Source organism: Podarcis melisellensis (assembly GCF_964234715.1).
Source record: "Podarcis melisellensis genome assembly, chromosome: 5".
NCBI classification, from domain to species: Eukaryota; Metazoa; Chordata; class Lepidosauria; order Squamata; family Lacertidae; genus Podarcis; species Podarcis melisellensis.
The window spans coordinates 96,218,067-96,232,975 of NC_138537.1; the positions used below are offsets into that span (position 1 = coordinate 96,218,067).

General features: G+C 43.6%; 1 protein-coding gene across 5 annotated transcripts in view; it reads left to right on the plus strand.

The window, feature by feature from the left end:
- Positions 1–777: 777 nt before the first annotated feature.
- The window catches only part of PCLO (piccolo presynaptic cytomatrix protein), a gene marked incomplete at its 5' end in the record, with an annotated part of 247,616 nt that continues 233,484 nt past the window's right edge, over positions 778–14,909 (plus strand). For all 5 annotated transcript variants that reach the window (XR_014168472.1, XM_081911645.1, XM_081911646.1 and 2 more), the window contains one exon: positions 778–902. The remainder of the gene's footprint in view (positions 903–14,909) is intronic.

The window sequence follows — 14,909 nt, forward strand, 5'->3', positions numbered from 1 at the left end:
TATCTGGCCGGGCCTCCCCAGCCACTCTGGGCGGCTTCCAACAAAACACTAAAATACAATAATCTATTAAACTTTAAAAGCTTCCCTAAACAGGGCTGCCTTTAGATGTTGAAAAATCATTGCTTCGACACTGGTGATCTTTGCTTCTTCCAGTACACCGACATTAGTTCACCTGTCTTTCCAAGTGATGTGTACATTTTTCCCTACCTTTTCCTATCCTCTCAGGTAGATGTGCATTGGATAGCAGGCCCAATAGTGATTACCTAAATATATCTTTTGAATAAGCAAGGCATAAATAATCTGAACACATGCTCACTCTAGTACCGTAAAGAACCACAAAATGTCTAACAGTATGATCCTGGGCATCTTTACTCATAAGTAAGTCCCACAGTGTTCAATAAGGTTTGCTCCTGAGAAAATATGCAAATGATTGCAGCCTAAACGATGTAACCACCACATTCAAAACATTTTTTTCTATGTACCCTTTGACCACAAGAGTACATTTGTTCTTGTTTTCCTTCCCTGGGCCTGTCGTTTTCATGCTTTGGGGTGTGGATGCTTAAGATTGCTGCTTTAAAATAGCAAACGATACAATTTTGCTTAAATCACAGGACGTCTTACATAACATGATATCTTTTTAATCATTGTTGGACGGCATCTTTTTCTCTCTGTGTCTGTTGATTAGGGATCACTGATGCCACAGATATGCTCAGTATTAAGAGCTAGACAAAGCACTCACTTGTTTGAGGGAGGAGATGAAGGGATTAGCGAGACCAATATATCACAGACTAACCTCTTTGCTCTGCACATTCAGAGGAAGACGGGCAATTCCCAGTCTGTAGGACAGCCAGGACCAGTAAAGAGCAGGAATCTTTACACTCCTAGGACTGCAGGACTTTAAGGTATGAGGTTCTGATATATAAAATCATAGCTGTTCAGCCGACCTCTCCCTTTGTGAAGTACTCTCCTATTTGTTTACAAGTGTTCTGAATAATCTGTTGAGGATACAGAGTCTCACCTCTCAATTTCACAAAGTGGACTTCATTTCATGAATGTTTATGCTGTAATAACTGCATTTGTTAGTCTTTAAGGTGCCACAGGACTCTTACGTTTTAACCTCTCACACATTAAAGATAGAGGAAATAATTTACAAATAATCTTTAAAATATTGTTGTTTGGGGCCTAAAATTATGCAAATGAATATGCATGAATAATATTATTATCCAATGTGTACTCAACTGAATGGAACCAAGGCAAAAAAATAGAATTATAAATTCCGGATAATGGTTGGAATTTCTCTTCCACAATACTATGTGAGTACATAGCATTATGTAAGTCATGTAAGGATGCAAGTACAAAGTTGTATGACCTCTTCTTTCATAGATGGATGTCCTCTTAGTCAAATTAGAATTCAATAGGTTATATTAATAAACAATGTTTTCATGTGTTAGCAGTGACCAAATTCAGATTTCATTAGTTTGGGACTGAAAGACTATGAGAATGCATTGGAGATTGGAGAATGCATGGAGATTAAGCTGTATGCCGGAACAAATTGTGATATTATGCAATATGTTTATTGCTTACGTGGCACAGAAGTTAAGGAAGGAGTTTCAATTTTCCATGTTAAATTGAACCACACCAAATACTCTATGCAATTTTGTTTTTTCGATACATAGTTTTCAATATACTAACTACTGTTTGCAGATATGCTGTATTGTCATTTTGTGAAGAGTCCTAGGCTCCTCTGGGAGGTGGGTGCTATATAAACACAATCCCATGATAGCTATAATAGTTTTCTTTGGGTTTCTTGTTTATCTGTTTGTTGCACGGGGGAACATTCTATCATGTGAGCTTTGGCATGCAGTCTGAAGCCAAGCAAACACAGGGTGACCTAAGTGGGACTTTCTGATCACACAAAAGTGCAGTTTTGCACAGCCTCTACACCCTAGGACTAAATGCCATCAAACACAACAGGGTTTACAGGGTTGTGCTGTTAAGAGGCCCTGGAACACCACCAGGAACAAATGTCTATGGCAGGCACTTGTTGCATTTTATTTACTTTTATATAAAATATTTCTTAATCACCTTTGCATCACAAGATTCCACAACACTATACAAAAAGTGTAAATAAATTGAAGTCCTGCGACCCACAAATGCAGTTTTAAAGAAGAGAGAGATAGGAGACAAAAATAACCCAAACTAAAATAGTATAAAATCTCAAATGCCTGGGCAAATAGGAAGGTCTTCATCTGGCACTAAAAAGCTTACAGTGTCAGCACCAGACAACCCTTGTTCTGGAGGGCATTCCAGAATTTGGTGGCCAATGCAGAAAAGGTCCTGTCCTTTGAAGAAGTATTTTAATGTTTGACATATTAGTGTATTTTTGGTCTTTGTGGAAGCCGCCCAGAGTGGCTGGGGAAACCCAGCCAGGTGGGCGGGGTACAAATATTATTATTATTATTATTATTATTATTATTATTATTATTATTATTCAACCTCTACTGAAAAGGACTCTTGGAGCAGGGCCTGTCCAGAAGATGTTAGGATATGGACAGGCTGGCATGGGAAAGAGATGTTCCTTCAAGTATTTGGCTCTGAAGCCATTTAGGTCTTTGGATCGTGGTCAGTGTATATCTACTTCAATAAATAAAGAGATACAGCCCAAGAATACAATAACAGCATTTGTCTACTTGGCTGGATCCCGGGTATCACTGGAAACGAATGTGCTTTCTGTTTTATCCTGAGACATCAAAACCGCCTACATTCATTGTGAAAACTCTTCATTCAGCTCTGCCATTGCAATGAAAACCAGCCATGTGACACACTGTGCACATGGATTAATAAATCTCTTCACCCACGCAGTGAGAGCACCACAGTTTCGTAACACCGGTGTCGAGGGCAGGCGAGGATGTCAGGCAATCCTTTTAAAGTCTTCTGCCAATGCATGCTAAGGTGTATACATTGCATTCTTATTAAGATACAAAGCGTTTAAGACGGTGTCTTGTCTAGCGTTAGAATAAAGGAAGATTTTGTATGGCTGAAGTCCATTCCAAACACCCTTCAAAAATAAATAGGCCACTTAGGCACACTTCACGCAAATACCAGATGTTAGAGACCGGCAGCGGAAGAGAGATGTCGCTTTGGTCTTGAACTTCTTGGGGCCATCTGGATCACCCGTGCTGTTGCAAGCTGGATTTGGGGTGCAATGATCTCATCCTGCAAAGCTCTTGTATTCTTAGTTCCGTGCTTTTAGCAGCTGCATGGCAAGCCTCTGTGACAAACATAAATATCAAGACTGGATTACTTCAATGTGCACAGTGTGAGGTTTCCCTTGGGTGTAACAAAAGCACTGCAGCTAGTGTAGAATGCAGCCTCTAGATTGTTGACTGGAATGCTGCTGTTGTTGCTGGAGAGCCAGTGTGGTGTAGTGGTTAAGAGCGGTAGTCTCGAAATCTGGGGAACCGGGTTCGCGTCTCCGCTCCTCCACATGCAGCTGCTGGGTGATCTTGGGCCAGTCACACTTCTCTGAAGTCTCTCAGCCCCATTCACCTCACAGAGTGTTTGTTGTGGGGGAGGAAGGTAAAGGAGATTGTTAGCCGCTTTGAGACTCCTTAAAGAGAGTGATAGGTGGGATATCAAATCCAAACTACTCCTCCTCCTCTTCTTCTTCTTCTTCTTCTTCTTCTTCTTCTTCTTGTTGTTGTTTAACTTTATATACTGCCTTTTATCCAAAGATCACAAGGTGGTTTACGACACCGTATAACACAGGCTTCCTCAACCTCGGCCCTCCAGATGTTTTTTGAGACTACAGTTCCCAGCACCCCTGACCACTGGTCCTACTAGCAAGGGATCATGGGAGTTGTAGGCCAAAAAAACATCTGAAGGGCTGAGGTTGAGGAAGCCTGATATAAGACATCTGCTGGAAACTGCACTGGCTGCCAACATGCTATTGGGTGCAGTTCATGCTTTTTGCATTCATAGCCCTAAACAGCTTGAAACCAGGTTAGCTAAGGGACCGCCTCCTGCAGAAGAGCTTGCTGAATCAGACCAATAGGCCCTCAAATTCAGCCTCCTGTTCTCACAGTGGCCAACCAGATGCCTGTGGGAAACCTGTGAGCTCTGGCAGTTTCCAGTTTCCAATTCAGAAGGCAGAGCATAGCAGTCATGGCTAGTAGCCCCTAGTTGGAGAGCCAGTGTGGTGGGAGAGCCAGTGTGGTGTAGTGGTTAAGAGCAGTAGTCTCGTAATCTGGGGAACCGGGTTCGCGTCTCCGCTCCTCCACATGCAGCTGCTGGGTGACCTTGGGCCAGTCACACTTCTTTGAAGTCTCTCAGCCCCACTCACCTCACAGAGCATTTGTTGTGTGGGAGGAAGGGAAAGGAGAATGTTAGCCACTTTGAGACTCCTTAAAGGGAGTGAAAGGCGGGATAGCAAATCCAAACTCTTCTTCAGTCCACTGTGCTGTGGTCTAAACCACTGAACCTCTTGGGCTTGCCAATCAGAAGGTTGGTGGTTTGAATCCCCATGACGGGGTGAGCTCCCGTTGCTATATCCCAGCTCCTGCCAACCTAGCAGTTCGAAAACACGCCAGTGCAAGTAGATCAATAGGTACCATTGCGGCGGGAAGGCAAACGGCGTTTCCATGCACTCTGGTTTCTGTGACGATGTTCCATTGTGCCAGAATCCGTTTCGTCATGCTGGCTACTTGACCCAGAAAGCTGTCTGTGGGCAAACACCAGCTCCCTCGGCCTGAAGCGAGATGAGTGCTGCACCCCATAGTTGCCTTTGACTGGACTTAACTGTCCAGGGGTCCTTTACCTTACCTTTTTTTTACTGTGAAAAGTGGACTGATTCAACCTCTTTTCCACCCCAAGCTCAGTGTGGTTGTGTAAAAAGTAGAGAGTGTAAAGCAGGGGTAGGCAACCTAAGGCCCGGGGGCCCAATCGCCTTCTCAATCCGGCCCGCGGATGGTCTGGGAATCACAGTCTTTTTCCATGAGTGGAATGTGTCCTTTTATTTAAAATGCATCTCTGGGTTATTTGTGGGGCACAGGAATTCGTTCATTTCCCCCCAAAAAATATAGTCCGGCCCACCACATGGTCTGAGGGACAGTGGACCGGCCCACAGCTGAAAAAGGTTGCTCACCCCTGGTGTAAAGCTTTATTTATACCCAGTCTTTTTGGACAACTCCTTACAAGGTGGCTTATTAAAAATTATAACCAAAAAATGTTGCATAGTCAGTAAAATAACAATTAACTAGCACAGCTAGAAAGTCTTCTGTTTATATAACCTCTCTTCAGCTGATTTTTAAAGCTATAATTACAAAAATTATTTGTGAGCCAAAAAGTATAGAGAACAAAGAAAACTCCCAAAATTATAAAGATAAAATTCCTTTTAACTGACTTTACTGCATTGTAAAGGGCAACAAGTTCTTTTATAATGCTGGAGCTTGTCTGTTATTGATAAGAGATGTGCATTATAATATTTATGCCACGGGTAACTATGTTTCTGCATAAATGTCTGGAAACTGAGCCATGAGATACTGATAAGCCTAGTTCACGGTTTTCCTGCAGTACAGCAGCAGGTGCTTGAACTCTGAACGTGGGCAAATGAACAGCAACACATCTCTTGTTCCTGTTAGTAAGGCCTGGGATTGCTGCTGTCAGTGCTGGTGGAGGAATTACACTGCACTTAATCATAACTCCTAGGTTTCTTATCTTTGTTTGCACAAGCCTTTCTTTCCTGGCAACTGCTTCCCTGTGTTGATGGCAAGTTGCAGCTATCGAATGCAGCAACGGCTGTGTAGCAGCACCCACAAAACCAGTGTGCAATGAGTCAAATGGCCTTTAAAAGCAGATGGGTGGGGGTGGAATCTGTGGGTTCGACTGGAGCAGTAGCACGGGGCATCTGGAGTACTCTCCTGAAAGAGATTCGGAAAGCTGCATCTGTTGAATCCATCAGTCATTTCTCAAAAACCCAGTTGTTTATCCAGACAACTGTTTATGCACCTGCTCTTTTAACTGCTGGAATTAAAGTAAATGTGTTGGATTCTGATGTTTACTTGTATTTTATTGCATTTTTAATTTAATAATTTCTGTAATCTGCTTAGGGACTTTTGCCAAAAAATTTAAGCCCTTTGCCCCGGCACCGTTTCCCCAGTATAAATTACCGTTTCCCCAGTATAAATTACTCCTCCCTCTGAAGCTGCTACTGTCCTTGCAGCAAATCTTCTGAGTCATTTGTGATTTGGCCCTGAGTGTGCTACCAGACAGAGGTGCCTGGCGTTCTCTGGTCCATGGGGTCACGAAGAGTCGGACACGACTAAACGACTAAACAACAACAACAACAAGTGCTACCAGTACCAGAGGTAGCTGGAATTGTGGGTTTGCAATCGTGCTTGTCATATTTTGTTGGCTCTCTACATTCTCCTACTTATTATTAGTGCTGTGCCAGTTTTTTCTGCATTAAGAAAAGCCAATTAGGAAGAAGAAAAATTATCCAAAAGAAGTGAACATTTTGGTGAAACTTTACTTTTGAGGTGGCTGTGTGTGTCGTTGTGATTCTTCTTTCTTTCATTCTACACACCATCACTCTGGTAGTCTGCATTCTGCAGCCTTCCTGGGTGCCAAAGGTTCCTAAAACCCAGTACATCCTCAGCTGAGCTTTCCTGAAAGCACAGAAAAGTGGTGATGCTATCTACCATGCTCTTGAGAGCTTCTCACAGTTGTGTTTTCTCAAATGGAGAATTTTTACTTTTTTAAAAAATAATGGCATTTTTTAAAAAAAGATATAATGGAGGACTTCCTTTTAAAAATAAGAATTTGTGAGTGCACCAAGCTCAGGAACTTGGTACACAGCCTACCCGGTTTCCTGCTCTTTAATTAAAGCTCAGAGGAAGATAACATGACTGAGAACTCCTCCCATGGAGCTTTTTGAGATCAGGAAGTTCAGGCAGCTGGGGAGGCTGCAGAGAGCTGGAGAAAGAAAAACACTCACCACCGCCAGCTACCACACAACAACAAGGTGAACTCAAGCCTGTGCCACTCAAAATTATGAAGAAATTCTAAAGAACACTCTCTCATTCAGGGAAGAAAAGTTGAAATTTGAGGGCAGGCTTTGTATCAGATCAGATCCTAGGGGGCTAGTTTTATCATCTCTTTAAAACAGTGGTAGTATTTGATTTATCTTTAAAAGAAAAAAACGTTATTCACAGTAGTGACAGTAAGTACCCTTTTATTGTGTTGTGCAAAATACAGTTATTACAAGACTTTGTCACCTCTACCTGATAACATTCATAGCATCTCTGTAGCAAGCTGGCTACTTTTAGTATCAGCCATGTCAATTTATAATTTGCTGCTTGTTTGAACCACTTACATTTAGCCTTTAACATCCTCAAGCTAAGTAGATCATAGTTGTGATAATGTAGGACATGATCAACAGCTCTGGAGAAATTGCAGTTGTCGCAGCTTTGGTGGAAATGGCATTGGGCAATATCCTTTTTGGGTAAGATTCATTGTCGTAGGGGGAGATGTATGCCTCTTCCATGCCTCCCCCATGACTGTGGAGTTTCCCGTTAAAGAGATCCTGAGGGCAGGGCTTCTGCCCATACACCCAGGCAGGGGCTGAGGGCCATAGCACTCCCCAACATGGCAAACCTGATGGATTGCATCTATTTGATGTATGTCATAAAAAGGTATATGTACCCCTGATCATTAGGTCCAGTTGTGAACAACTCTGGGGTTTCGCGCTCATCTTGCTCTATAGGCCAAGGGAGCCAGTGTTTGTCTGCAGACAGTTTCCCGGTCATGTGGCCAGCATGACTAAGCCACTTCTGGCAAACCAGAGCAGTGCACGGAAATACCGTTTACCTTCCTGCCGGACTGGTACCTATTTATCTACTTACACTTGGTGTGCTTTTGAACTGCTAGGTTGGCAGGAGCTGGGACCGAGCAACGGGAGCTCACCCCGTCGCAGGGATTCGAACTGCCAACCTTCTGATCGGCAAGCCCTAGGCTCTGTGGTTTAGACCATAGTCCCTTGATGTATGTCATAGGTCATCCTTATATCAGGTTTGACCCCCTGCAATTGTCCAGCAAGTGGGCTGGATAATATTTGAGAAACCCAGGGCCAAGCCAAGCTCACTTGCATCTGTAATCAACAAATTTGTGGCCGAACTTGAACTCAAGAAGCCTGTCTGTAGTCCTTTCATTAGCTGTTGCATGTATTGTGGGGGTTGTCTGCCAACCCAATCATCTTTATTGGAAACTTAGAAGATTATTTAATGCCACTCTTCTAAGGAATACGTTAGAGAAATACAAGAGGGATGAAGATATTAGAAAAGAATGTACTACGACACTGACTATATAGGACTCGTATTTTGTACATACTGGACTCACTGGTCAACTGAAAAGTTACATTTTTATTATATTATGTCACAGTGTTGTTTTTGACATTATGAGAAGTGGTATCTAATTTTTGAGAAGTAGTTCTAGTAAATAACTTTGCAATTGTTACTATACGGCCTATTATGTTTACGTGTGTTTTCAACTGGATTTGCGTAATATAGGCATTCTGGTGGTTCATGGTTTATGCATTGTGGGGGTGCCAGGTCACATTGTCTGGGCACACAGTTGGTAGATTCAACTGATGCAGGATACTGCAGCCGGGTTGTTTAGTAGAGCAGCTAGATGCACACGTTACACCTGTGCTGAGGGAACCACACTGGCTGCTAATCAGCTACCAAGCCATGCTCATCCTTTTGTTGTTGTTTTTTAATATATAATTTTTATTAAATTTTCTGTATTACAATTTTTTTGTATTACAATTCAGAAGATTCATTTAAACAACTTTAAAATATGAATGACTACCCTTCTTCTCTTTCCATGGTTCATAAATCCCTGCATATTTTACATAAACTAAACCATTCACTATTCCATTATTCCATCCATCAAAACTTATTTACACTGTTCAATTTATCTTAATGCTGCTAATGTTTTCAAGTGACCAAACAATTAAACCCCTGTGTTGCAAACAATTATCAGTAATATCCAAGGCAACACGATGACCAAGTAACAATGCAATATTAATATTAAACTCTTTATATAATCTATACGAAACACTGAACAATATGAAAAACCAAATAAACAGAATCTCATAAATCTCTGAAAGTAAGTCTTAGAAGTCTCTGGAAGTCTTTGTAGACTATGCAAGTCTATGAAAGAAGCAATGGGTCAGATTCTTATCTGATGAAAACAAAGCGTAAAGCTTTGTTTTATGATGTCCAACGCTGCCGAAGTGGCCTGCAAACAGATGAAATGAACAGTGATTCTGGATATACCCAATGTTTCATAGAATTATTCTTCAGCACAGCAGAAGGATACAAAAATGCTTCATAAACCCATATATATGGTGAATGGAATATTGCATTGTTACTTGGTCATCATGTTGCCTTGGATATTACTAACATTTTCAAGTATACACAATTTCCCCCCATATATTCAATCTTCTTTAAACGTATGTTCTTCTTATTCTCTTATTCTGTATGTTAGGTCCGCAAGCTGCACATATTCCATCAGTTTAAGTTGGCATTATTCTTTAGTTGGGACCTCGCTCGTTTTCCATTTTGGGCTAACAAAACACGGGCTGCAGTAGTGGCATACATGAATAACCCATTTTGACACCTGGGAATTTCCATCTGAATTATCCCCTCAACCTTTTGTTGTTAACATATAAAACCCTGATCAATTTGGGACCACGTTACCTGAAACACTTCCTTACCCCAGGTAGATCTGTAAGATCAGGCAGAGGCAAACTCGGCCCTCCAGATGTTTCAGGACTACAACTCCCATCATCCCTGACCACTGGTCCTGCTAGCTAGGGATGATGGGAGTTGTAGTCCCAAAACATCTGGAGGGCCGAGTTTGCCTATGCCTGTGTAAGATGATGTAGATCATCTGGAGGAATTCTGCTTGTGACACTGTATTCTACAGAATATCATAAGGCTGATGCTAAAACAGACATTTTCTGCTGTTGTCTCTGTATTGTCCCACCATCCAGCACCAGTTGCTTCAGATGCCTTGGGCTACGGACACAAAGTCCTTCTTCACACTCACACCGGAGCCAGGATCCTGATCCAAGCGCTGCGCCACACAAGCTGACAGTGACAGTGGCACTAGGGCAAAGGCTTCGCTGCAGAGGACAAATAAGAAAACGCACGCACACACTGTGCAACACCACACATTTTCCCACCATATAACACCTCCAGGCTCCGGTGTGAGGATGAAGAAGGATACATACACAAACCCCTGTTTGTTGAATAGGCTATTTAGCTTCTGCTGTGTTGTAATAAATGAAGCAAAAGATAGAAAAGATACTTCTTTCAAACATGAGTAGTAATGTATCTTACATTTCTCTGTTCTCCCAAAACAGCACCTATATGGAACTTTTGGTGAAATGCAAGAATGTTTTATTAATTTATTTAATGTAATCAATTAACATGTATTCCTAATTCAGAGCAAGTACTTAGACGATTGCAGTCTAAGTAGCTTAGGTTCATAGGTGTCTAATCCTATTAGTGGTTATTGTGATGTAGGTTCTTAAATAACGCAATTCACTTTTGAAAATGGGATTTAGGCAATTGTAAAAATTGGTCCCGCTTGAAAATGTAAACATTGGTCTGTTAAACACATATCTACTTTCTTCCATAACATGCATGTGGCTTTCCCTCGTGTGTCACAAATGAATATTGTACACATGCTACTTTTTTCTTCTTTGTCAAGGGTTATGTGCCTAAGCATATTCTGTGTATTGGTACATTAGATACAGTAAAAATTGGACAAAATCACTCATTTTTCACAAGTGGTAGCATTTTGGATGTTTTAAGCATGCAGATATATTGCATTGGTTCTTCATTCCACAGATCTTTGCCTGCCTGGCCTCCCTGTTTGCTTACATGTTCACTGAATGCTGTTGCTTGTTATCCCCTTCTCTTTGGACAGGCCGATAGGCAGACATTATTTGTAGTCTAAACAGCCCTGGGGGTGCGGGTGCATCCTAAACCAAGAGGGAACTACAGTGGTACCTCGGGTAACATACGCTACAGGTTACAGACTCCGCTGACCCAGAAATAGTACCTCGGGTTAAGAACTTTGCTTCAGGATGAGAACAAAAATCATGCTCCAGTGGCACGGCGGCAGCAGGAGGCCCCATTAGCTAAAGTGGTGCTTCAGGTTAAGAACAGTTTCAGGTTAAGAACAGACCTCCGGAATGAATTAAGTACTTAACCTGAGGTACCACTGTATACAATAAATAGAGGAAGTAAAAAATGTGGGTGGCGCTGTGGTCTAAACCACAGAGCCTAGGGCTTGCCGACCAGAAGGTCGGCGGTTCAAATCCCCGCGACGGGGTGAGCTCCCGTTGCTTGGTCCCAGCTCCTGCCAACCTAGCAGTTCGAAAGCATGTCAAAGGTCAGGGGTCCCTTTACCTTTTAAATGTTTATTGTTACTTTTTCTAGCATCTAAAGAGCTTACTTAGGTGCACCCAAGGACTTGAACAGACCTCTTTGGATGTTTTACTGTTCTTTCAACAGTGGACTACTACTGGCATATCACATTATGCTTTTGGAAGTCCCACTCCGTTTCCAAAATGGTTTCTTATGCAGTGGTGTGTGTGTGTGTGTGTGTGTGTGTGTGTGTGTGTGTGTGTGCTTCTGCTGTAAAATGCAAGCTCAAAGTCTTCTTAGGCATGCAAAAATTATTGTAGCATTATTTTTAAGAAACATTTCAAGTGTCAGATGTTTAACAGTTTGCAAGTCATAGCAGTGCTTTTGTATTTGTGGTCTCTAGAAGGTGGGAGGTGTGATCACATCTTACGGCATAATTTGATGCAACGCTCCCTGCATATTTCCCCATGATGGGGAACCTGATTTCCTTCTGGACTAACTCTATGGAATGGCAGTGGTTCCAAGCTTCCCTACAGGAAGAGAGCAGCCCTGGAAGTCTGACTTTGGGGCCACTGGCAAGTATGCTGGGCAGTATTTTATTCCCAGTGCTATTTAATATTGTTGCACGCCACCCCAATCTCTGAGCATTGTGAGGGTTCCAGGGACTTACGCCTTTTGGAAAAATGAGGCACAGCAGAGACTGTTGTCTTTATGATAACTGGTTTATTTACACATATATACCACAGGTTAACCCACAGAGGACTTGCCGATCAAAAGGTCGGCGGTTCGAATCCCCGCGATGGGGTGAGCTCCCGTTGCTCAGTCCCAGCTCCTGCCAACCTAGCAGTTCGAAAGCATGAAGTGCAAGTAGATAAATAGGTACCGCTCCAGCGGGAAGGTAAATGGTGTTTCTGTGCACTGCTCTAGTTTGCCAGAAGTGGCTTAGTCATGCTGGCCACATGACCCGGAAGCTGTACGCCGGCTCCCTTGGCCAGTAGAGAGATGAGCGCTGCAACCCCAGAGTCGGTCACGACTGGACCTAATGGTCAGTGGGCCCTTTACCTTACCACCTGAGCCTATGGACTCCAGAAGGGTCTTCTATCTCCCATACCTACAGCCTTGGATTCAGACAGAAATCAAACATTGTGCTTTGCCTCTTTGACTTTTCCAGCCTTCAGCTGATATTACACACACTTTTCAACTCTAAACTCTGGCTTTTGTCCTTCTAACCAACTAAGAGCTATAAGAGTGGCCCCACCCATTTGTCATCTGTCCCAGAGCCCCTCTCCATTGCTTTCTTAATAGCTCATCACCTTTCCTTCCTTCTCTTAATGGCCCATCAGGCCAGGCAATTACCACATGAGGAAGCTAGCATATTTTAACCCTTGCTCAATCCAGGGGTTTGGAAGACTTGATTAAATTCTAACACTTACTGGATCCAGGTATTTGGCACCCTGGAACTCATAGCAATATCTGTGAGAAGCTGCTGGGAGCGGTCATTGGGAGTTTGGGAACAAGGCGTCATCAGTTTGCTGACGACACTCAGCTCTTTTTCTCTGTAACATCTAATTCCGGAGAGGCTGTGATGGCCCTGAATGGGTGCCTGGAAGCAGTGGTGAAGATGGATGAGGGAAAAGCAAGCTCAGCTTGAATCCTGGCAAGGCCCTGTGGGCAAGTGATTCTTGTGTCCAAGAAATGGGCAGCTGGTTCGCAAGTCTGGGGGTGCTTCTGGGTCCAGCTTTTGTCACTGGAGACCCAAGTAGCTCCAGGGGCTAGGAGCACCTTTCACCAGATGTGCTTCGTACAACAGCTTCAACTCTTCCTGGACTGAACGAGCTTGATCACAGTAGTTCAGTCATTTGTGACTCCGAGAATGGATTAGTCCAATGTGCTCTGTGGGGCCTCCCTTGTGCTTGACCTGGAAACGACAGTTAGTGATGAATGCTGCAGCAGAGCTGCTGGCAGGAGTGCAGCCTTGCAACTGGGGCAAGTTGAAGGTGCAACTGTTGGTACAGAAGGCTTGGGACCACTTACCCTATGTGGATGAAAAAGATCCCTAACATATGCCTTTGGGTTCGACCTAAATCCCCCTCCCATGTTTCAACGGACCTTGTTTGTTGGACGTTAGTGCCATGTGCCACGAAATAACACTGCCGTGTGTCATTTTGCAGTATGAGGACAACAGAGAGTGCACTGGACTCACTTCAGAACCAGATGGGCTGGGAAGCCGCAGATGTGTGAACTGAGGGAGTCATGTACACAGAATCCCTGAGGGAAGCTTTGAGCAGATGTGCCGTGTCTGATTATGTCACCTGGTCCTTTCCCTTTCGGCTTTAGCCTGGCCTCCCTCTGAGGTCATGCGAGCATATTCTGTGGCCAGAGCGTATCCACCGCTACGGACTCTTTTTCTGGTGACCTTTCATATGCAGGCATACTGTTCCCAAGTTGTTAAGGGTTTTATATACACACACTTCAGGTTACAGACTCCACTAACACAGAAATAGTGCTTCAGGTTAAGAACTTTGCTTCAGGATGAGAACAGAAATTGTGCTCCGGTGGCGCGGCAGCAGCAGGAGGCCCCATTGGCTAAAGTGGTGCTTCAGGTTAAGAACAGTTTTAGGTTAAGTACGGACCTCCGGAACGAATTAAGTACTTAACCCAAGGTACCACTGTACTGACAGTAACACCTTGAACCTGGCCCAGTAGTAAATCCACAACAAGTGCAGATCTCTGAGCACAGGTGTCAGGTGCTGACTCACTCCTGTCTGCAGTCGTGCTACAGCATCTGCACCGAGTGCAAGGGATGCACCACGCAGAGAACAAGCCCATTCACAGCAACCCCATTTCAATTCATGAACCTCTGCCCCCCCCCCCAACTGCATATATCTGCAACAGCCATGGGATGCTTTTCTTTCCAGTGTGCCTTTGATTCCTGCATCGCAAGGGGTTGGACTCGATGACCCTCAGTGCGCCTACAATTCAGTGAGATTCTTGTTGTTGCTGTTTAGTCATTTAGTCGTGTCCGACTCTTCGTGACCCCATGGACCAGAGAACGCCAGGCACCTCTGTCCTCCACTGCCTCCCGCAGTTTGGTCAAACTCATGCTGGTAACCTCGAAAACACTGTCCAACCATCTCGTCCTCTGCCGTCCCCTTCTCCTTGTGCCCTCCATCTTTCCCAACATCAGGGTCTTCTCCAGGGAGTCTTCTCTTCTCATGAGGTGGCCAAAGTACTGGAGCCTCAGCTTCAGGATCTGTCCTTCCAGTGAGCACTCAGGGCTGATTTCCTTCAGAATGGATAGGTTTGATCTTCTTGCAGTTCATGGGACTCTCAAGAGTCTCCTCCAGCACCATAATTCAAAAGCATCAATTCTTCGGCGATCAGCCTTCTTTATGGTCCAGCTCTCACTTCCATACATCACCACTGGGAAAACCATAGCTTGAACTATACAAACCTTTGTTGGCAAGGTGA